Below are 24449 nucleotides of genomic sequence, written 5' to 3'. Positions count from 1 at the left end.
ATTCTTCCTCCTCACACATCCAACCTGTCCACAAAATTTTGTCTGAATCCGTCTATAACCTTTTGACGTATTCTGTTCTCAGACAGACATGCATATATAGACAAGGGGTGAAATGTAATGTCTGCACACCTTTGGTGAAGGCCCTGTCACACCTTGACGATTTAACCAGTGTGTGCCGACGTATGAAAAATTTGTCTAAAACGCTGGCACACGTCGAATACGTATGGGTAAGTTTTGTATACGTTAAGAGTACGCTGAGCTGATGGACAAATTTTCCATGCTTGAAATTTTTCAACGTATGCCAGTGTATGACTTGCACGTTCCACATACGTTGGCCATAAGTTGTAGGCACGTTACACGATCGTCGACACGTTACTTGTAAGTTACTCATAAGTCGAAACGCGTCGAGGTAATGGTTAGCATCAGTGTTCCAGACTCCCTGGTTTTTTATTTTTTTCTTTCTTCGGTATGACGGTGATGTTGACACTTCGATTTCTGGTGCGGTTGTAATATAATACAATTAATAGGCTGCTGCTCAACGATTAAAATTATAACCGCACGAGAAATCAGTGTCAACATCACCGTCGTACCGAAGAAAAGATACCAAAAAAAAACCAGGGAGTCTGGAACACTGACGCTAACCATTACCTTGACGTGTTTCGACTTATGAGTAACTTACAAGTAACGTGTGTCAACGATCGCGTAACATGCCTACAACTTACGGCCAGCGTATGCAGAACGTGTGCCATTACATATGCTGGATACGTCGAAAAATTTTCAACATGCTTAAAATTTGTCGATGTACTCTGTGTACTACGACGTATGCCAGCGTGCTTCAGCGTGCTATTAACGTATACAAAACTTACCCATCACGTATTTGACGTGTGCCAGCGTATTCGGCAAATTTTTCATATGTCGGCATACGCTGGCTAAAACGCCAAGGTGTGACAGCGGCTTGACACTTCGATGTCGAGTGCGGTTATGATTTGAATCGTCGAGCCGCAGCCCATTGATAGCCTACGCCACGTGATCGTCGGCGATACGCTGCCGCGCTATGCATAAGTTAGACTATCGTTGGGCATAGGTTGTGAACGCAGACAACACGCTCAGCATTCATTGATACAAGTTATCTATATGTTATCGAAACGTTGTTTGTACGTTACTAATACATTGTGCATACGTCCAACTCGTTATGAATATGTCCAAAACTGGAAAAAAAAAAAACATCAATAGTTCAGCGTTCACCAGCGTTTTACATACATTTTGATACGTTGCCATACGCTGGCTAAAACGTCAAGGTGTGACAGGGCCCTGCACCTGACAGAGGTACAGTTAAAAGAAAAATCCTAAAATCTCCATTGAAACACATGTTTGTTCCATCCTTAAATTGGTGACTGCCCTCCCCCAAAAACATAACACGAAGATACTGGCTGTGAGTGCAAGGAATATCAATGTTTTTGAGTGGCAACAATTGTGAAAAACCACATGACACAAAAGGCTGGGAATTCTTCTTTTTGGCATTTGGTGTACCTCGTAGGTACTACTGCATGTGCCGTGAGTTGGTCCCCATGGGTCTGGAACTGTGAACCAGAATAGCACGGAGTTCCTTGACTTTGCAAGAAGTCATGGTTTCAGCGCCCACAGGCTCATCGCTGGACTTGGTATTTCAACACTGGTGGTTTGACAAAGGAGATTGACCATGTGCTTGTTGATGGTCGCTGGAGGATGATCCAAAACTGCAGGGTCTACTGGAGTGCTCAGCTCCTCAATACCGACCACAGGCTTGTTGTAGCAACTTAGAAGTTGCAGCGAAAAATCCAGGAGAATGGGGAATCTAGCCTCGGCTGGATGTTGACATGCTCAAGACTGAGAGGGAAGCTGAGGAGCTTTCAAACAGTCTTGAGTTGGGATTTGAGGGTCTGGGTGCTTTGGGGAATCCTGAAGAGTTGTGAAGTGCCTTCGAGACCACCATCCTTGATGCTGCTGGCAGGTGTCTTGGAACTCGCCATCAGGCAAAAAGGAATTTTGTGTCTCAAGGGACACTGGATACCATTGACCATCGTCGCAGGGCCAGGCTTAATGGCACAGATGAGCTGTTCAGGGAGTTGAGTCGTAAAACTGTACGTGCACTAAGGGTGGACAAGGAGGCCGATGTGTAAGTAATGTGATGGGGTCGAGCATCACCTGTGGTCAAGTGATTCTCATCCTGCTAACAGGGAAATTCGTGCATTGCGTTCCTACAAGCCCAACACTCGGTGTACTGCACTTGGAGCGGTGGGTGGTGGGCTTTCAACAGAGGAGTCCGAATTGAAGGCCCGCTGGGCTGGTGACTTTGAGCGGTTGCACCAGGCTGATCCATCAGCTGTTGAGTTGAATGTCAGTGGTGTTACTATCCCTATTGCTGACCCTCCAATCAACTGTGGTCTACCTTTGTGGAAACAAAAGCTGCGGTGAACCGGTTGAAATGGGGTTAAAGCTCCTGGTATCTGTGGCATCCATGCTGAACTTCTCAAGGCTGGTGGATATGCTGTACTCGTGTCGTTGTATGCAGTTCTGTGCTCTGCCTGGAACACAGGCATCATCCCAACTGACTGGAAGAGGAGCATTGTTGTCCCTCTTTGGAAAAAGCAGGGTGATCGCCACGACTGCAACAACTACCGAGGGGTGACGCTGCTCTCAGTGCTGGGCAAGGTCTTTGCTTGGATAATTCTCAATCGGGTTTGCCACCATCTGCTTGAGCACCAGCGCCACGAGCAGTCAGGCTTTACACCGAAGAGGTCAACGATTGACCGTGTCCTTGCTCTTCGGGTCCTCACCCACCGCAAACGAGATTTTCGGCAGGGGCTGCTTGCGGCCGATGTTGATCTTTGCAGAGCGTTCGATCCAGTGAATCGGGATGCCCTCTGGAGTATTCTCGGTCTTCGTGGGATGCTACCAAAACTGATCAATCTGATGTCTGAACTCTACTCTGGTACTGAGAATGTTGAGATGTGGTGATCCGATCTCTGACTTATTTCCAGTTGTTACTGGAGTTTGTCAGGGGTGTGGACTGGCCCCCACACTTTTCAGCGCTTGTATGGACTGGATTCTGGGCAGGATGTTAGAGAGATCATGTTGCGGTGCATTGTTTGGGAATGTCAAGAAATCTGACCTTAACTTTGCAGATGATTCAGTCATCTTTGCGGAGACTCTACATATCCTTTTGGGGGCCCTCGAGGTGCTGAATGAAGAGTCGGAGCCATTGCGATTCGGGGTTTCCTGGGTCAAAACTAAAGGCCCGGTCACACCTTGACGTTTTAGCCAACGTATGCCGATTTTTGAATTTTTTTTTTTCTAAAACGCTGGCACACGTTGAATACGTTATGGGTAAGTTTTGATAACATTGAGAGCACGCTGAAAAACACTGCCATACGTCGTTGTACGCTGGCTTTAAACATTGTACTTTTTGGTTGTCCTCAAATTTTTTCATGCTTGAAATTTCACGACGTATGCCGGCGTATGACTCACACGTTCCGCTACGCTGGCCACAAGTTGTATGCACGGTCTGCGATCGTTGACAGACGTCAACACATGCTACTTGTAAGTTAATCATAAGTTGAGACACGCCGAGGTAATGTTTAGCGTACCCGAAACTTATTTCTAACCTATGATTAACGTGTTGTTGGCATGTTACGCGATCGTTGCCACACGTCGACAGACATTACTTTTAAGTTACTCATCGGCTAAAAGACGTCGGTATAATGGATCGTCCTTGCATCAGCGTCCACGGCCACGGCCAGGACACTTATTTGCAGCATTCTTCAAACTTTTCTTCGGCATGACGAGGATGTTCACACTTCGATGTCTCGCTTGGCTATGATTCCAATTGTCCATCGGCAGCGTCTATTTAAAATAGTCGAGTTTGAGCGTTTTAACACGTTCAGAAGAAACGCTTCAAGTTTCAAAACCCCAGCGTCAAAAAACAAAGGCGAGTGACAGCAATTTAAATCGTTCATTGTAAACAATGAAAATAGCTGAGTGGTACCGTTTAAAAGTCGTTGAGTGTAAAAAAAAAAAAATCGAATTGTTGAGCGCAAGCGTCTACTTTCATTAGTGGGGTTTGAGCGATTTAGCACGTTCAATCGAAACGATTAAAATTTCCGAGCGCCAGCGTCAAAAAACAAAGGCGAGTGACAGCAATTTAAATCGTTCATTGTAAACAATGAAAATAGCTGAGTGGTACCGTGTAAAAAAAATCCAATTGTTGAGCGCAAGCGTCTACTTTCAATAGTGGAGATGCAGCCATTTAAATCGTTGAGTGGCAGCCTATGAATAGCAAACCCTACGTCACCGGCAAAGATAAACTGCCGCACGATATGGATAAGTTTGGCTATCGTTGGGCATAGTTTGTGAACGCCGGCTTCACAATAATTATTCGTTGTTATATCGTATCTATAAGTAATCAAAGCGCTCTATGCACATTATTAGTTAATTGTGCATTTGTCCAAACCGTTATGAATAGACCTAAATCGTAAAAACAAGCTGTAGCTCATTGTTGAAAAAGCCCCATAAAAAAGTAGCCGCGAAGAACTTCGAACAATGGTGAAAAGATGTCTCCTACCCGTGGACACGCGGACGCAAGGACGATCCATCATAACCCACACCCTCCCCCTCTCACTCACCTACTACTGCCAACATGAACAAACTGATACTGTTACTGCTGACATGGACATCGACTCGAAAACACTGTTGGGTTCCCCTTTTATGAGCAGCATTTTTATATACCAATTCCCAAAACCGCTGGGAACATGTCTTTATATGGCAGTTGTAAGCTAGAAACACGTTCATTTATTTTTTTTTGTCGACCGGAAGACGTCATTGGAATACGTCTACATACGTCAATGTGTGTTGGGACTACGTAAAGAATTGGTTCAAAGCACGTCAAACATAATTTAGAAACAAGTTTCGCGTAAAAAAGACATTACCGCGACGTGTTTCGACTTATGAGTAGCTTATAAGTAGCCTTTGTGGACGTGTGTAAGCGTCCACATATCGTGTGTAAAACTTATCCCCATCGCACGCGGAACGTGTGTCATACGCCGAGTACGTCGTAAAATTTTGAACATGTTTAAAATTTCTTGACGTACTCTACTTACTACGATGTATGATAGCGTACTTTAGCGTTCTACTCACGTATACCAAACTTACTCATACCGTATTTGACGTGCCCCAACGTTTTAGACACATTTTTCTTAGGTCGGCATACGCTGGCAAGATTGCCAAGGTGTGACTGCGATGTTGTCACTTCCATTTCTACGGCAGTTATGATTCGAATCGTTGTGCGTCAGCCTTTTAATAGGCTACATCACGACATCGTCGGTGATGCGTGCAACGCGCTATGCCTAAGTTAGACTATCGTTGGGCATCGGTTGTGTAGGCCGACAACAGGTTCAGCATTCGTTGGTATAAGTTATCTATAACACAACGAAACGTTCTGTGTCCGTTACCAATGCGTTATACAAAAGACCAAGTCGCTATGAATATGTCCGAATCTTTAAAAAAAAACATCAAAAGTTCAACGTAAGCCAGCGTTTTACATACATTTTAATACGTTGCCATCGCTGGCGAAAACGTCAAGGTGTGACCGGGCCTTAAGATCCAGGCTTTCAATAACATCTTGGATGCTGGTATCCTGTCTGTGCCTGTTTGTGGTGAGGAGATTGAGGTCACGGAGATATTCACATGCCCTGGCTGTGAGCCAAATAGATGTCTGGGTTGGTCCTGGGGAGTCATGGATTCATTGGATCATGAGGTGTGGCGCTGCCGGTGCCTGTGCGGGAGGTTGAAAGTTCAAGTCTTCAGGTCCTTGGTGCTTCCAGTCTTGTTCTGTGGATGTGAGACTTGGACTCTCACCAGGGATCTGAGATGGAGACTTAATTCCTTTGGTACCAGGTCTCTTCGGAGAATCCTTGGTGATCGCTGGTTGGACATTGTGTCCAACGAGTGGTTGCTGAAAGAGACTCAAATGAGATTTGTTACATGCATCGTCTATAAACGTCAGCTGTGGCTGTATGGACATGTGGCTCGTTTTCCTGACGCTGATCCTTCTCAGTAGATTCTCTCAACGGGGGAGTCTCGTGAGTGGAGGCGGCCAATGGGCCGACCATGTGCCTCGTGGTTGCAGCAGGTTGATCAGCATCTCAAGGAGATGGGGATGGCCAGACGGAGATCCCTGGATTACCTGCGGAAGGTGGACGCAGCGACGAGCTGCTTCGGCACATGCTCCCTTACCTAATCTGACTTATAGTTGGAATGAGTCGTGTTTTTGTCCTTTGCTAAATTCATAACCTCAATTTAGGAACACTTGGTGGCCTGGCTGTATGTTGAGGTATTTATTAATTAATTTATTACTTATTTATTTATTTCAACCCTCATCGATTACTCGTGAGAAGCAGGACATTTTATACTTTAATATGTTCATGTATTTCGTTTGATTTAATGGTGTTGACATGTTGTATGCATGGAAGTAATGCGTTCGTGCATTGTGTTTTGATTTGTACTCGTGGAAATGTAGCTGAGAATGAAATCGTTTTTCCGAGCATGTTCATCGCAGGAGACCTTCTCTTTTTGTTTTGCTAATCAAGAATTTTTGATTAATCGATCTGCATATACCAGCTCATTTACCTGTGAGGCATTACCATTTCTTTGTCATTTTAGCTTTAGATCTTCTCTTATGTGTCGCAATTGTTTATTTGTTAAATTTATGAAGGTGGCACCACAAGTTCCCCTAATTTTTTATTATTATTATTTTTCTTAAAAAGAATGACAACATGTATGCAACTTTCACGCAGTGGGCATTTACGGTGCATGTCGCTATTGTCACTTCCCAATACACGACTTTTAGTGCGTGCTTGCGTTATGCTGCTCCTCCAGTTATTGGCTGAATACATCCAAACGTGCTACATCGGATCAGCATGACCCCAATTCATGTATTGGGGTGTTTTATCTTTGCTGACGGTCTTGAGAGGGTTGGGGGGTGAGGGGGAGGGACCCAAATTCTCCATTCAATTTGTATCCTGTTGTGCCGTCTCAAGGTGGGTGAGGGAATTGCAAGCCTCCACCATTTACAGTGCTGTAGACCTGTCCCCATGGTTTCCAGTGCAGTGAGGTGTTTTGAATTGTCAGCAGTCGGTGTGTGTGTGTATATATATATATATATATATATGTGTATGTATATATATATATATATATATATATATATATATATATATATATAATGTATATAGTGTGTATATGTATATAGGTATATATATCTATTGTTGTGGTTGAGGAAATTCGCAAACCACCATTCAGGTCCCGTAGGTGAGATATCTCTAAGTATATGTGTAGTTCGCCCAAACCCGTTGTTTAGAGGGAATAAATGTGATTCATTCGGGCTGCGACCCTTCAAGATAGCCGTTTTTCTGTTCTATCTTTATTTTGAGCCAACCACGTCTCAACCGCCATCACACAACAACCACCGACCGCAACGCCGCTTCACAACAACGCCGACGGCCACGACCTTTACCGTCACAACTCGCTCTCGCAACCATCGCATCACCGCCATTCCAAGCGTCACTGTGGCCAGGGACCACCACAATAAACCCTCCACCACCTTCACCTCTCCTCCTTCTGCCGCCATTCCCGCACCGCTTGTGGGCACCGATCCTGGACTCGTACAGGGCTCGCGCCGAGCAGCGGGTGCAAAAAGCGGCCTTTCCGGGGAAGTCGGATCAAGAATGATTCACACCCACTTTTGTTCCGTCCTATCAGCGAGCGCGGGGCGATTTGGCCCCGCCTCCAGGCGTGTCGGAGTAGAATCGATATATGCAAATTCGAGGATCAGGAATGATTCACGCCCACTTTTCCTCCACCCAATGGGCGAGCGTGGCTCCGCCCCTGAGCCGATCCTGATCGGAAAATCTGCATATGGTTTCTCCTGCTCCACTATAAAGCGCCGAGCGCAGGGCGAAGAGAGAGAGGTTTTTCTGTTTCGGGCTCGGGCGAGTCGTGGTGGTGGTGGTGGCGGCGGCGGCGGCGAAGTGTGGCAGCAGCAGTCAAGACGGGTCTGGAGGAGAGGCGGTCTGTCGGGGAGCTGCAGAGAGGCGAAGCCGGGAACGCGGTCGAGGGCGCAGTGGAGTCGCTCGTTGCGGCACCCAAGCAAGCCAGCTATCCTCTTTCCCCAGAGCATCAACAACCCCCCCCTGTTTCCCCCCGCGCTGAGATAGTGCGAAAAGGGGGGCCCCGTCCCCATCCCATTCCAGGCAGTGCCAGCGAGGCCCACGGAGGAGCGCGGAGTCGGGGCACTGCCGCCATTTTGCGGCTCATCACAAGACGGGTAGGCTCTATGCTTTCTCGCGCCCACAGCCCACGTCTGCCCCCTTGTCGTAGAAGGTGGCCCTTTTTCTTTTGCTTTGGAGTATATGTGTTGTCGGCGCCGTCTGTAAAGTAAAACTGTAAGTGTTGCCGTGTGCTCGCGTAGTTGGTAGTCGATCTGCATTGTGTTTCTTTTGTTGCATTTGCTTTTGGTGCATAATTGTTGTGTTTCTTTTACATTTGCTTTTGGTGCATAATTGTAATTGTATATGTGTGCTTTCCGTTTGCCGCGGAATAAATGTGAATTATGTTGGACTGTTTTTCCCGTTTCGCTTCGTCTTTTCTTTAATTGAATCTCTATCTTGCTTCACGTAAAGGGTTGGTCATGGGCTAAATACGCCCAATGATTAATCGGAACCGTCGAGGTTGACGATAACACCACTCGGTTATCCCGATAGTACGGAACGGGTCGCTTAAAGTGGCCCGTGTCCGAAGTCGACCTCCGGCGCGGTGCGATCGCCCGGTCTACCTTCCGTGTGGGTACTTAGGTAGGTCGAATTTGGCGAACAACCCTATCCCACACGGGGGGCCGATTGGCACGATCGTGGTGAGGCCGAAAGGCCCACCCGTGACTAGTTCCCGGCGTTAGTCCGAGAGGGTCACGACGGAATTGTCCGTCCGGTGGGCGACGTGCCGCGATTCGAGTTACGTGGCCGCTTGCACGCCGGCGGGCGCGAATCCCCATCACTGGTGTCAGGTCGTGGGACACAAACCCATCCCCCTCCTCGCGGCACTGGTGTCGGAGAGCGGGAAAACGGGCTCTCATATCTCCAGCTAAATTCACGGGAATCGGTACAGGGGTGAGAGGAGTGACCCCCGATTCCCTCCAAATTACGAGCGATTCAAATTAACCCTTTACGAGAAATAAGATGGCGTCTCAAGGCGAGCGGGAGCCGGGGGTATTAGAAATGGATTTAGAATGTGTAGAATGTGTAGAATCCATGGTCCAGGATGAAATCCCCGTGCAGGAAATGTTGGTTGTGCAGGAACACGAACTCGCCCAACTGAACCCAGAGCCCAAATAGGTGCGGCGGCGGCCGCGGTCTATGACACCTCCCCTCCCCCCCTCCGCCAAAACCTCCCGATCCTTGCCGAATCGGCTCAGCTTAGTGCACCCGACATGGCCCAGCTATGTGCCATGCTGGCGGCAATGACAAAAAAGATGGATACAAACACAAATGAAATGAAAAACGAAATAAAAGGCATGAACAAGCAAATGAACGAAGTGAAAACGAAAATAGATACAAACACAAACGAAATGAAAACGAATATGGAAACAAACGCACTCAAAATGAAGGAAGAAATGAAAGAGCTGCGGGGTGAGACGCAGAACATGGGAATGAGCCTAAAAGGAAGCTTGGAAGAACTAAAAAACGAAATGAAAAAGGAAGTCGACACGATACGAGCGGAGGTGACTGGGTTAAAAGAGAAAGTTAAAGGAGTGGGGGTGGCAATGGAAGAAAGTAAACAAGAGAGGGTAAACGAAATAAAGACGGTGGTGGGAAAGATAGACAAAGTAGGAAAAGGATTGGGAGAAGCAAAAAAGGGACAAGAGGAAATAGGGAAGAACACGACGGCGATAGAGGAATTAAAAAGAGAACAAGGGAAAATAAAGAAGGGATTGGGAGCCATGAAGGAGGACTGTGAGAAAAGACATCGGGAAATGACAGAGTTGAAAACCTGCGAAATGAGGTAAAAGCGGAGACACAGAAAGGATTAAAGGAGGTGGGGGAGGAATATAGAAAGAGACATGAGGAGGTAATTAATGAAATGGAGCGGAAAGCCGGAGAAAAGACAGAGGAACTGGGGGAGCAGATTGGAAAAAACCGGGGCGAGACAGAAGAGCAGTTTAGGACAACGAGGGAGGAAATATCCAAGACAAATAAGATGGTGACACAGGTACAAGGGTAGGTGGAGCAAATAAGAGAGAAAGTCGGGGAACTGTCGTTAGGAACGATAGTGGAGGAAATAAATGGGGTAATAAAGGGGAAAATGGAGGAAATGGAGAGGAGACTGACGGATAGTGTGGAGGCCCGGTGTGAGAGGCAGGGTGACCTCCTTCGGGAACAGGAGGAGAGGATATACTCCCTCGAGGCGGATCGTGCCCAGGTGGGGCCAGTGTCACAAGGCGGAGGAGGAGGCTTGCCCGATGCGGGGGTGAGCATGCCAAGCTTGGGGAGGGTAGAGGCCGCGGGGTCTTTTGGCCTAATGGGGGTACCCAGTATGACTGTTCCAGGGGGTGTGCAGAGTGCGAGTCCAATGGCTTGGGAGAGTAAGCGGGGCACGGATAGACACGGACAGGGGTGGTAGAGCCCCCGAGCAAATGGCTCGGACCCTGCAGGAGTGAGGCACCGTTGGGACTGGGGAGGTACACCCCTCCAGGAGTCCCTGGGGAACGGGAGGAGACCTCGAAAGGACCGAGGGTGCCGCTACCCCCGTACGATGGCAAGACGGACTTGAGGGCATACATGGCCCAGTTCCAGTGTGCCAGAGGAAATGGCTGGAACAAGGCGCAGGGTGTGGCACAACTCACAGCGGCCCTGTGTGGCGTGGCTTTGGAAGTCCTGACCACGGTACCCAGTGAGGTGGTGACCCTGGAGGATCTCCATTCGGCCCTAAAAAACCGATTTGGCATGGACCAGCAGAGCGAGCTTGTTAAAGCTCAGCTCAACGGGCGCAAACGACACCCCCAGGAATCACTGGGAGAATTGGCACATGACATTCGCCGCTTGGTGGGGATCGCGCACACCAACATGCCACCGGAGTACCGGGAGGAGATTGCCCTGGACCATTTCCTCCGAGCAATAGGGGGCACCGATGTCGGAGCATTGCTCACCGTATGGCGCCCGGACAACCTCCAGAAGGCGGCTGATACTGCTGCCTGCTGGGAGGCAGCCAGAGCGCCATTGGGAGGGGCTGGGCGGCATGCGGTGGCAGTCCGACAGGTGGACCCCGTGAACGACAGTGCGCTGGGAGCCGAGGCAACCCTGGGCGACCAAGCGCGAATGGAAAGGATGGTGCAGGGCATGTTCGACCGCCGGTTCGGGAGACCTGGGGAGAGGAGGTCGGGCCCAGGAAGGGCGAGAGATGGGCCATCAGGGGGTACCCCAATTCGGAACGGAGGGGGGTATAATTCGGCGTACCGGAGGCAAACACCTTACCAGAGGAGGTGTTATAATTGTGGCGCAAGGGACCACCTGCAGCGGGAGTGCAACGCCCCGCGTAGGGAAAGGCCCCCGCGAAGATAAGAGCCACGGCCCCCTAGACCACCAACTCCGCCCCGGGTCAATAGGGATAGCCAGGCCCAACCATCACCCCCCCCCCCCACCAGTCCCCGGGAAACTAAGAAGTGCCGAACATGTTGGGCCGTGTTCGGCAGACTCAGACGGAGAAGAGCCCTCAGAACTGCGACAGGTCATCAATTGTGGCCAAATTGGCAAAGGTAGCTTAACAATTCGGTGCAAGGTTGCCGACGTAGGGGTAGACGCCGTTGTGGACACAGGAGCAAGCGCCACGATCATCAGCCCTGTGGTCTTTGATTCGAGTGTAGACGGTTGGGATCAGATCCACCGTCTGCAAAACCATAGTTTGCAGCTAGCTACCGGGGCAACGGCCCCTATCATAGGACGTGGTTTCGTGTCGTTTAAATTTGGCACCGTGAAAATAAGGATAGAGGTTTGGGTGGCGGAGGTGTGCGACCCATGTCTAATAGGGTTGGATGTGCTGACGGCCGGTGGTTGTAAGATCGACTTGGGCCGGGGGGTCATGCAGTTGGGTGGTGAGGAGTTGCCGTGAGGGGGCGTGAGCACGGATAAGAGGGTGGAGCTGGAGGCTCCTGACTCCGTGGTCATTCCCCCGGGTGCCGAGGCGGTGGTCCCGGCCCGGTGGCGAGCACACCCAACGTGGCAGGGCTCCTGCGGCCTGGCGGAACTACCGGCAGGGCCGTCAACCCCGGGTTTAGTCGTGGGCCGCACCCTGGTAAGTACCGAAGGTGGCAGATTGCACCCCAGTAAAAGAGGTCGCAGAGCTAAGGGACGATAACGTCGAGCCGGACCGGTCCCAGAGGGAGTCTTCAGACTCTATTAGGAATTGGCCCGGTCCCATTTGCGAGATGGTAAATCGGAGTAGTGTAGATTTGGAGGATGCCCAGCGGGAGGCCTTATACAAGCTGGTCGACCGACACATCGGGATCTTCTCCTTGTCACCCGAGGATATTGGACGTACGGGCCTGGTGCAACATCAGATCCACACCGATGGGGCCCGGCCTGTCCGTCAGCCTGCTCGAAGGCTCCCATGGAGCAAAAGAGGAGGCTGATGAGCAGGTTGAAAAGATGCTCAATGCAGGTGTCATTGAGCCCTCGGGAAGTCCTTGGATGTCACCAGTTGTGCTGGTTAAAAAGAAGGATGGGACCACGAGTTTCTGTGTGGACTATCGCCAGCTGAACAACGTGACACTCAGACTCCTATCCCCTGCCTAGAATTGACGATACCCTCGATGCCGTTGCAGGCTCGAAATGGTTCTCAACTTTGGACCTCAAGAGTGGGTATTGGCAGGTCGAGATGGATAAGACTGGGAAGGAGAAAACGGCATTTTCCACAGGGAAGGGACTGTATCAGTTCACTGTGATGCCGTTCGGTTTGTGTAACGCCCCCGCCACCTTTGAGAGACTGATGGAGCGTGTACTAGGTGGCATGCCGTGGCAGTCATGCCTGGTGTATCTGGATGACGTCCTGGTACACGCTAAAACATTCACCCAGGAGATAGCCAATTTGGACCAGGTATTTGGGCACCTCAGGCAGGCAGGGCTGAAATTGAGCCCAGAGAAATGCACTTTGTTTGCGACAGAGGTGGCCTATCTCGGACACGTGATAGGCCGCGAGGGGGTGAAGACCGACCCTGGAAAAATTACAGCGGTAGAGGAGTGGCCCGTACCTACAACTGTCAAACAGGTACGGGGCTTTTTGGGACTTTGCTCCTACTACCGGCGCTTCGTGGCAAACTTTGCGGAGATCGCCAGGCCCCTTCACCGATTGACGGAGAAGGGGTTGAGATTTAATTGGACGGGGGAGTGCCAGGAGGCCTTCCTCAAATTAAAGGGGTGTTTGACATCCACACCCATTTTAGCGTACCCCACCGATGACGGGATGTATACCCTGGACACGGATGCAAGCCAGGAAGGATTGGGAGCAGTCTTGTCTCAGACACAGGGGGGGCGTGGAAAGAGTGATCGCGTATTACAGTCGGGCCATGAGTAGGCCCGAACAAAATTATTGCGTTACTCGCAAGGAGCTATTGGCTATGCTGTCTGCCGTGAGCCATTTCCACCCGTACTTGTACGTGAGGAATTTTTTGGTTCGAACTGACCATTCCTCCTTGCAATGGCTCTTACGGTTCAAGGAACCGGAAGGCCAGATTGCAAGGTGGTTGGAAAAATTGCAGCAGTACGATTTCAGTGTGGTCCATAGAGCCGGTAAGGCTCATGGGAATGCCGATGCACTCTCTCGACGCCCCTGTCTGGGAGAAAACTGCAAATATTGCACGAGACATGAGGAGAGGGACCAATTGGCAGACGCCTCCCCGAAACTCCCAGTCCGTGCGGCCCGGGTGGTAGGCCAAACTTTGCCACTAACCGCGGGAGAGGAATTTGGTGGATTGGCATTGAGCACGGCCCAGCGGGAAGACCCCGTGATAGGGCCAGTGTACAAATGGGTCCAGGAAAACAGGAGGCCCAGTGGGGAGGAAATCGCCCCATTCGGAGCGCAAACAAAGGCATACTGGGCTCAGTGGAGGACCCTAGAAATGAGGGACAACATCTTATATCGCAAGTGGGTGGAGATTCCTTCCGAACAAACTTCTTGGCTGGTGATAGTCCCTGATGGGTTTAAGACCCAAATTTTGAAACAGGTGCACGGTACCCGCGCCGGCGGCCATTTGGGCAGGACCAAAACAAAATCTCGGGCCCGCCGGCGGTTCTATTGGGTTAACATGGGGCGCGATGTACAGGACTGGTGTCGAGCATGCGACGCCTGTACTGCGAAAAAGGGACCGCCACAGAGGATGAGGGCCCCACTCCAACTACATCAGGTTGGGGCTCCCCTTGAGCGAGTGGCCATGGACATTTTGGGACCACTGCCCCCCACTCGCCAGGGTAATAAGTACATCCTCGTAATTATGGACTGTTTCACCAAATGGCCGGAAGCCTTTGCCCTTCCCAGCCAGGAAGCAGGGGTTGTGGCCAAGGCCTTCGTAGAAGGATTTACATGCCGGTATGGGATTCCGCAGGAGCTGCGCACGGACCAGGGACGAAATTTTGAGAGCGAATTACTAAAAGAGGTGTGCAGGCTCCTGGAAATTCGAAAGACACGGACAACGCCCCTGAGACCACAGTCTGATGGCATGGTGGAGAGGTTCAACAGGACCCTGGTCCAACAGTTGGCCCTCTTCACCGCCACGAACCAGGAGGACTGGGACGAACACCTTCCGTACCTCCTGATGGCCTATCGCGTGTCCCAGCACGGGTCTACCGCATGTAGTCCGGCACTGTTGATGTATGGACGGGAGCTGAGAAGCCCCGTCAATTTATTGTGCGGTCCGACGCCTGAGCGGCTTGATAGGCCCCCGGGGGAGGGCTACGCCCGTCGGTTGGAGGAAGGCATGGAGAAGGTCCATGCCTTCGCACGACACCAGCTCCAACAGGCGGGCATAAAGATGAAGAGCAGGTACGACCACCGGAGCCAGGTGAGCAAATACCCACCGGGGGCGAAGATTTGGTTCTTTAACCCCTGGCGGAGGAAGGGCAGATGCCCGAAGCTCACCTCACCTTGGCAGGGCCCGGGGGTCGTCCTGGCGCAAATCAGTGACGTGGTCCTAAAAATTAAAATGGGACCACGAGCCCTTCCCCGGATCATCCACGTGGTCCGCCTGAGGCCTTACAAGGACGACCTTACGCCCTCATGGATATGTCTTGCCGGAGGAGTCGGTGCTGGAACAGCCGCTCCCGCAGAGGCGCAAGGCTCTCAGAGCCTTGCAACGAGTTCACGAGCCCAGTAGGAAGGGAGGAAATCCCCCCTGGGAAATAAGGATTTGAGGACATGGACAGACTTGTGAATGTGTAGAGGGGACGTAGTTTAGCTACGTAGTGTTGTTAAATGGAACGTGCTATAGTATAAGGGACGACGTGGGAGCACGAGTTAGTTAGGGGATGTAGTTAGAAGGATGGCAGAGTTCAGCGGTGTGTGTGTGTTGAAGAGTTGTGGGTTGTGAGGTGAGTACGTGTGCTTGTTGAGTGAGTGAGGCCAGCGGGTCTGTGTGAGTGGAGCGAATGGGGAATGCGTGGTGCGATGAGTGATTGGGGGGAGGAATGACTCCCGCCCAAGGGACCCCAGGGTCAGTGTAGAGTGAGTTCGCTGGGTTAGTCAAATTGAAAAATGGAGGTCGTTTTGTTGTTGGTGTGAAAGTAGGCTCGAAACCCGTTTGGAGGGGTGCAGGAGCCCTGTTGACGGGCTGGGAGCGTGGCTGCGAAAGGTGAGTATCACTGAGTGGGTACCCCGGGCACCAGGCTAGTCGGCCAAGGGCCCATGGGGGGCCGGGATAGCGTAGTGGGCACGGGTGCGCCCGCTTGGTGCGGGTCCCGGGGCGCCGTTAGCCGCGTGGGCAGTGTTGTGGGCACGGGTGACCCTCGGAAAGGGGTCTGGGAAGCCAGCCTGCCACGTGTGCGTTTCAGGGGAGGTTCCATGGGGGGCACTCCCTGGTGTTTAGGGAGCTGGTAGGCTCGGAGGCAGTGTAGTGCCCGGGGGTGCCATAGCGGGAGGATCGGCAGAGGGTCGTGCCTGCCAAGGGGAGCCACGCGTCCCAGCCATGAAATAGTGTGAGGGCATGGAAAAGAAAATTGGGGGGCGAGGCCCGAAATTGTGAGGACACCAACACAGGCGACGGGAATCTGGGTTGTTAGAACCAATAGTTTAAGCGAGAGGCGCTTGTTGAAAGCCCGGGGTAGTTTAACAGTTAAATGGTTAGGGTAGATTCGGAAGTGTACCCCTCCGCACCATCCATCCCCTCGCTCTCGTTGTGGGCCGCTGGACCCACTTTGGGTTAGATCACTGAAGTCTGGGGAGGCCATCCTGAGGCTTGAATTGGGCCTCGACACAGGACGCTAGCTCTCCCTTGTTCCCCTCCGGGAAGGGAACGTAGGGGTTGGGAGTAGGCTAGGTGACAGGATAGGTTAGCCGAACAGAGACAGTAAAGGGGGTTAGGGGACGATTTATAGTGGGGAAGTAAAAATAAAAACAACAAAAAAATAAGTTGGGGCTAAATTGGGTTTGACAAATTAAGGGGGTGGGTATAGACAGTGACAGACAAAGGCGATAGGTGGGAGGGAGACCGTAGGGTAGGTCCGAGCCCGCTTTCCGAGTGGCCAGCACCACCGCACCCCTTCCACCAACCTGCACTGCACGGCAAGAGGCTGGCCAACTTCATCGGCAGCTGTTGTGTTGCTGCAAGGCCTGTGCCGGCCGGATCGTCTGCAGCTGTTTACTGCAAGGCCTGTGCCGGCCAGTTCGTCTGCCGGCTGTGTTTGCCTGCAGCGGCCTTATTCTGCAGGCTGTGTTGCCTGCTCGCCTTCGCCATGCCCACTGCCCCTGTTCACCAGCCCCCGTTCAATTTTGCTTTGCCCCCCCCCCCTGTTCATTGCCATGTGCACCAGGATCAGCAAGAAACAGTTTGCAAGCTGCAAGAACTGCCCTGTTGGCAGCTACAACACGGGCCTGCAGTGGCGGCCCGTGCACCGTGTTTGCGTCCATCCATTCATCCATTCATCCATCCATCCGTTGTGCTCATTGCGTGTGCCACTTGAGCTGGCACAGAGACTGCGTTTGTGCAGCCCATGCACCGTTGTGGTTCACTGGGTTCATTTTAAAAAGGGAAGGCCTTGGACTGCGTGTGAGCAGCCGGCCACGTTCCCTGTCACCTGCATTGTTTGAGCCAGAGACTGCATGCGAGCAGCCTGGCTCCCTGCTAACTGCTTTCTTTTTGCAGAGTCCATTGATCCTGGGCCATGGTTTAGTGTAAAATTTGTAAGTTAAGGTTAATATGTATTGTACTGTACATATGAGTGCGCCCCCGGCATGTATATCTTGGCGCCGGCAATTTTATTTCAGTCGTCCGTGTGAGTGGGTTTGTTTAGTTAGTTACTCAGCCCTCAGGTTATTTATTTTGGGGACACGAATACCATGAATGTCGCACTCAGGGATCCGTAGGTAAAACGTACTAGGGGAGAACTACACATGATGGCACACGAGAATTTGATGACTCGGGATGAGTCTGTAAAAAGGGGAGGGGGTAGTGTTGTGGTTGAGGAAATTCGCAAACCACCATTCAGGTCCCGTAGGTGAGATATCTCTGTAAGTATATGTGTAGTTAGCCCAAACCCGTTGTTTAGAGGGAATAAATGTGATTCATTCGGGCTTGCGACCCTTCAAGATAGCCGTTTTTCTGTTCTATCTTTATTTTGAGCCAACCACGTCTCAACCGCCATCATACAACAACCACCAACCGCAACGCCGCTTCACAACAACAACAACGCCAACAGCCACGACCTTTACCGTCACAACTCGCTCTCGCAACCATCGCATCACCGCCATTCCAAGCATCACCGTGGCCAGGGACCACCACAATAAACCCTCCACCACCTTCACCTCTCCTCCTTCTGCCGCCATTCCCGCACCGCTTGTGGGCACCGATCCTGGACTCGTACAGGGCGCGCGCCGAGCAGCGGGTGCAAAAAGCGGCCTTTCCGGGGAAGTCGGATCAGGAATTATTCACGCCCACTTCTGTTCCGTCCTATCAGCGAGCGCGGGGCGATTTGGCCCCGCCTCCAGGCGCGTCGGAGTAGAATCGATATATGCAAATTCGAGGATCAGGAATGATTCACGCCCACTTTTCCTCCGCCCAATGGGCGAGCGTGGCTCCGCCCCCGAGCCGATCCTGATCCGAAAATCTGCATATGGTTTCTCCTGCTCCACTATAAAGCGCCGAGTGCAGGGCGAAGAGAGAGGTTTTTCTGTTTCGTGCTCGGGCGAGTCGTGGTGGTGGCGGCGGCGAAGTGTGGCAGCAGCAGTCAAGACGGGTCTGGAGGAGAGGCGGTCTGTCGGGGAGCTGCAGAGAGGAGAAGCCGGGAACGCGGTCGAGGGCGCAGTGGAGTCGCTCGTCGCGGGACCCAAGCAAGCCAGCTATCCTCTTTCCCCAGAGCATCAACAACCCCTCCCCCCTGTTTCCCCCCGCGCTGAGATAGTGCGAAAAGGGGGGCCCCGTCCCCACCCCATTCCAGGCAGTGCCAGCGAGGCCCGCAGAGGAGCGCGGAGTCGGGGCACCGCCGCCATTTTGCGGCTCATCACAAGACGGGTAGGCTCTATGCGGTCTCGCGCCCACAGCCCACGTCTGCCCCCTTGTCGTAGAGGGTGGCCCTTTTTCTTTTGCTTTGGAGTATATGTGTTGTCGGCGCCGTCTGTAAAGTAAAACTGTGTAAGTGTTGCCGTGTGCTCGCGTAGTCGGTAGTAGATCTGCATTGTGTTTCTTTTGTTGCATTTGCTTTTGGTGCATAATTGTTGTGTTTCTTTTACATTTGCTTTTGGTGCATAATTGTTGTAATTGTATATGTGTGCTTTCCGTTTGCCGCAGAATAAATGTGAATTATGTTGGACTGTTTTTCCCGTTTCGCTTCGTCTTTTCTTTAATTGAATCTCTATCTTACTTCACGTAAAGGGTTGGTCGTGGGCTAAATACGCCCAATGATTAATCGGAACCGTCGAGGTTGACGATAACACCGCTCGGTTATCCCGATAGTACGGAACGGGTCGCTTAAAGTGGCCCGTGTCCGAAGTCGACCTGCGGCGCGGTGCGATCGCCCGGTCTACCCTCCGTGTGGGTACTTAGGTAGGTCGAATTTGGCGAACAACTCTATCCCATGCGGGGGGCCATTTGGCACGATCGTGGTGAGGCCGAAAGGCCCACCCGTGACTAGTTCCCGGCGTTAGTCCGAGAGGGTCACGACGGAATTGTCCGTCCGGTGGGCGACGTGCCGCGATTCGAGTTACGTGGCCGCTCGCACGCCGGCAGGCGCGAATCCCCAACAATATGTATGTATATGTGTATATATATATATATATATATATATATATATATATATATATATATATATATATATATATATATATATATATATATATATATATATATATATATTTCGCCGCGTCTTTCGTAGCGAACGCTGGCTCCAAGAGAGCTCCGCGTTGTTCTCCTTCTCCTCCTTCTCCTTCTCCTCCGACTCGGCTCTTTTATATACAGGATCCGGATCTCCTTAAATACTAAACACCTGTACACATCCTCACATAGACGATGCCTTTTGAGAGCGTCTATCATGAACTTTTAAATACATTCGGACATTTGCTTTAAAGTTTCGAAAAGGTTACGTTACTATTTGAAGATTATTCCATTTAATGTGTTGTAATTTCGTAAATACACTATTTTTCTCGTCATGAACAGGAGCCTCCATGACGGGTCTCGCTATTGGCTCCATCAAGGCACGTGACGAAATATCGGAACTTGTTGTTATTGCCTTTAGGACGCGGCTCTTGGACACATTTGTCCTTGTTTACTTTGTGCATGCAACCCAGGTTGCTTTTTTTTTTTTCTCCCCTATACCGAGCTATCAGTTACCTATACACCACTCAAATATAGGTATGCGTTCAAAGAGCGTGTTGCATGCTTGTGACAAGATTGCCCTTTGGCGGGTACTCCGCTTGTCTAGTATAATTTCTATAGTGGCTCCGGAACCAAATGAACGATATATTTATAACAGCCCTCTCAGCTCCCATAGCCCCCAACTCCCAACACGATTAATCCATCCATCCATCCATTGGAACCATACTCTGTACAGAGCGTCAGTGCTGCCAAAGCAGTCGACTGGGCTATTGGGCACAATCCTGGACAGGTCGCCACTCTGACACAAGATACTCAAATGGCTCAATAATCACAACAAGGTGGTACTCATTTTGCCGACCTCAGAAGGATGACAGGCTGAGTCAACCCCACCTAGTATGCATTTAACTGAAAGCAAGATTTGAACTCAGGACCCTACAATCTCAAGTCTGCCACTTTTGCCATGAAGCCAACACGAGGCATAGTGTGTGTGTGTGTGTGTGTGTGTGTGTGTGTGTGTGTGTGTGTGTGTGTGTGTGTGTGTGTGTGTGTGTGTGTGTGTGTGTGTGTGTGTGTGTGTGTGTGTGTGTGTGTGTGTGTGTGTGTGTGTGTGTGTGTGTGTGTGTGTGTGTGTGTGATGTGCGCGCACAGACGCACCTCCTGACATGGGTGAGTTTGTCTTCCTTTCCTTCGTCTCACAAGTTTTGGCCAATACGACGACTGATTGGTCTGTCAGTGAAGCGACTGGTAGACTGTGCTCGTGATAGATATAATCAATGCAAACTTACCTTGGACATTGACAATCCACAGAAATGTCCTTCACATCGGTGTTCAGAAGAACCTAATCCAGACACAGTATATTCACTGGTAGCGATCCCTCGGGGGTTTGTGTGGCACGTCCACCCACTCGGGCCTTGCATCAGCCCACGTAGTTGGCAGTTTGCAGAATGAGCAGCTTCCCATTTGACGAGCTGAGGAAGTTCTCCCCAATCTTTCATTTTCCAAGTATTTTCCTCTTCTTTCAGAAGCTTTGTGCTGTGTTTGGTAACAATACCTATCTCTGACACACAGGATACATTCTGATGCCCTGAATTCTGGCATTTCTTGGGGTTTCTGCGCATGCATGCTGAGCATTCTGGGGTGGAGTACGTCATTTCTGAAGTGCCGTATTGACCACCGTCACATTTCTGCTTCCGTGTGAGTACCGTGAAGATGTCTCATCTGAAACTGAGGTTCAACACTCTGCAATCACTTTCACGAGCCTGGTGTTGGCTTAGTGGTGAGGGTGGCAGCTTGGGATCCTTGGGTCCTGAGTTCAAGCTCCGTTGGCCACTGAATTAATACACTAGGTGGTTGACTAACCCTAACACCTCGATGAGTGCTTTCTAGATATGTCAAGCTTGAGACATTATGACGTCATGAGGAAAACGCATATTTTTCATGGTTACTCTGTAGAACGATTCTCATCGGAATCTCTCGGCAGATATTCCTCAAGGAGTCGCTCCTGGTGGATAGCAGCTCTGTTCACCTCAGTGTGACCTTAAAGAAGTCACACGTGGTCACCTTTTGGCAAGATACGGGTCACCCTGCGGGTGACATTGTTTTTATTATTATTATTTTTTTGCATGAACGTTTTTTTTTTTTTCTCTCTCTTCTCTTCTCTTTGTGTTTTTCCTTGCGATGACATTGCGAAAAGGCAAAACACGTTGGCGCTAATTGAATAATTATTGGCCATTAAAACTAAATTGCGAATAATCGTAACTGCGATATGTGAACTTCCGGAAAGTGAGGACTCAAAAAAGAGTTTGTGGGAGTCCCGTGGTAGGGCTGAGTTCGTGAAAGTCCCGTGAGAAGAGTTCGAAAAGAGTCCCGTGGGAGTCCCGTGGTCGGGCTGAGTTCGTGGGAGTCCCGTGGCAGAGTTCGTGTGCTGACTCCCGTGGGAGGAGTAAGCTTTTTGCTTCGGCAGTTGGGGGAGTCGGGAGCAAGCCAGAAACCAAGGAGCTGCGTGGAATTCCGGGCGTCGCGAAGGAGACGCGAGCTGGAGGCGCAGCCTTGCCTGCTGTCGCGCAAACCGCGCGTTCGTGTGAAGAGAGCCGGAGATAGCTCGCCTGCCACACGGAAGGCCCGAGCTCGACCGCGGCTCTGCGAGCTGCTGTGGGAACGGAACGTCGCGGGTTGCCCAAGCCAGACACCACGAGGGTGCAAGTAACCTGAAACGGTCTCGTGGGACTTGTTCGGTCTGCCAAGTCCCACGCCATAAAGACCCAAGAGGTCCAGTCTGACCCCATTGCCTTTGATGGGGTCTTCTTCCTGCTTTTCTTTCGAATGAATGTTCTGGCGCCGAGTCCCGTAAGTAAAACTGTGTAAGTGATTGTACATTAATAATTGCTTATAGACGGTTGTTCTTTTGTCGTGCTTTTTTTGTTTGTATAATTGCATACGTGTTTTGCCTTATTTAATTGCATACGTGTTTCATTATAATAAATATCCTTGTGTGAATGTAAACCTGGGAGATAGTGAGACATTTGGACCGATGGTTCTTGGCGATTACGCCGCTCGGAATCGCGCACGGACAAGCTCGCCTCGGCGGTTTGTTCCGTACGAGATCCGTCGAGGGTGGAATACCCCGGTAGTTGGATCACGTGGGTATTTAGGTACATTGAAGATTGGCAATCGACCCTACCCCACGTGATCTGCCGATTGGCGTATTTCGGTTTTTGTGCAAGGACCCGTCGCTCGGTGTTATCCGGGCGGCGATCTATATTCCGGGCGATCGGTCGGGCCGACTCGACTTGCGGCTCCGTTCAGAGCGGTTGGTTGGTGGCTGACCCCCGGCCAGTAACAGTATATATATGTATATACATATATATATTTTTTTTTTTGCACGTACGGGCATGTGAGAGCGAAGGAACGGCCTGTTTTTTTTTTTGTTTTTTTTCTGGCACGCGGTTTGAAAGTTTTTATTTTTATTTTTTTGTTTGCCCGTACTGCCACGCACGTAAGGGTATGCACCTACGGACATGCACGAGTGCTTATAAATGCTGGAGACGCCAACATTTGTGGCTTTATTTCATTTCTGCACATGCAGACTGTGACGCCACCTTGAATTTCTTAAACTATGCCGAAATACAAAATTTAATCTCCAGATTTGAATTTAGCAGCAGTTCCGACTGCTAAATAATTTTAAAAAAGTGTTCATTTGTCCATTTCAGACATTGCTTGAGTGTCTCTGGGAGGTGTTTATTATGACAGATAATTGCTTGCCAAGCCAGCAGTACCTTATCAACCTTTTCGTTGGAGTGCTTCCTCGAGTGCTTAAGCCACTTGGCAAGTGCTCTACAATATTCACTCTGTCATGAATACTTTACATTGATTGACTTGAACAAATGTCAAGGCCACTCACCTGCATTGGCCATGTGTTGTTCTGCGGTGCAACAGGTGGCGGTTGGCTCAATGAAAATGTGGAATTTTATTTTTCGCAACGTTTTCCCCTTTTTGTACGATATTCAGTCATTAAGCATAATATATCATTCTCTTTGCTGACGCCACCTCCACCCCTCACCTTTCTATTTTTTTTTCCTCCACCCCACCCCTCTCTCTCACTTCCCCCTCACAACCCTCCCTCCCGCAGTGTATAGAAACATTTGGTCAGGTGTTGCTCTCCCCATCTCCCTCCCTTTCTTGCACCAACCACCCTCTGTGCTTTCCCCTCCCGTCGCCCTCTGTGCTTTCCCCTCCCGTCGCCCTCTGTGCTTTCCCCTCCCGTCGCCCTCTGTGCTTTCCCCTCCCGTCGCCCTCTGTGCTTTCCCCTCCCGTCGCCCTCTGTACTTTCCCCTCCTGTTGCCCTCTGTGCTTTCCCCTCCCGTCGCCCTCTGTGGTTTTTCCTCCCGTCCCTCCGTCCTCTCCCCTCCCCTCCCCTCCCCTCTCCTCCCTTCCCTCCCCTCTCCTCCCTTCCCTCCCCTCTCCTCCCTTCCCTCCCCTCTCCTCCCTTCCCTCCCCTCTTCTCCCTTCCCTCCCCTCTCCTCCCATCCCTCCCCTCTCCTCCCTTCCCTCCCCTCTCCTCCCTTCCCTCTCCTCCCTTCCCTCCGTCCTCTCCCTCCCCTTCCCTCCGTCCTCTCCCCTCCCCTTCCCTCCGTCCTCTCCCCTCCCCTTCCCTCCGTCCTCTCTCCTCCCCTTCCCTCCGTCCTCTCCCATCCCTTCCCTCCGTCCTCTCCCCTCCCCTCCCTTCCCTCCGCTCCCTGCCCTCTGTCCTCTCCCCTCCCCTACCTTCCCCTCCGCCCTCTCCCCTCATCTCCCTCTCCTTTCTCTCCCCTCCCTCCCCCCCTCTTAATATCACCATCAGTGAAGCGATGGGTTGTAT

The 24449-nt window shown here is 50.9% G+C and overlaps 1 protein-coding gene across 5 annotated transcripts in view; it reads left to right on the top strand.

Moving 5' to 3' along the window:
• The window catches only part of LOC147015059 (heterogeneous nuclear ribonucleoprotein Q-like), an 84279-nt gene that overhangs the window by 9679 nt on the left and 50151 nt on the right, over positions 1 to 24449 (top strand). For 2 of the 5 annotated variants that reach the window (XM_085849428.1, XM_085849426.1), the window contains exon 1: positions 21161 to 21286. The exons of the other annotated variants lie outside the window; for them this stretch is intronic. The gene's annotated coding sequence lies outside the window, so the exon portion shown is untranslated. Of the gene's footprint in view, positions 1 to 21160; positions 21287 to 24449 lie in introns of those variants that run through there. 5 annotated transcript variants of the gene reach the window in all.

Source organism: Eptatretus burgeri, chromosome 12, assembly GCF_056783735.1.
Source record: "Eptatretus burgeri isolate ZD-2024b chromosome 12, Ebu_testis_v1, whole genome shotgun sequence".
Taxonomy (NCBI): domain Eukaryota; kingdom Metazoa; phylum Chordata; class Myxini; order Myxiniformes; family Myxinidae; genus Eptatretus; species Eptatretus burgeri.
Note: the sequence above shows the minus strand (reverse complement) of the source record. Positions and strands in the feature narration are given on the sequence as shown.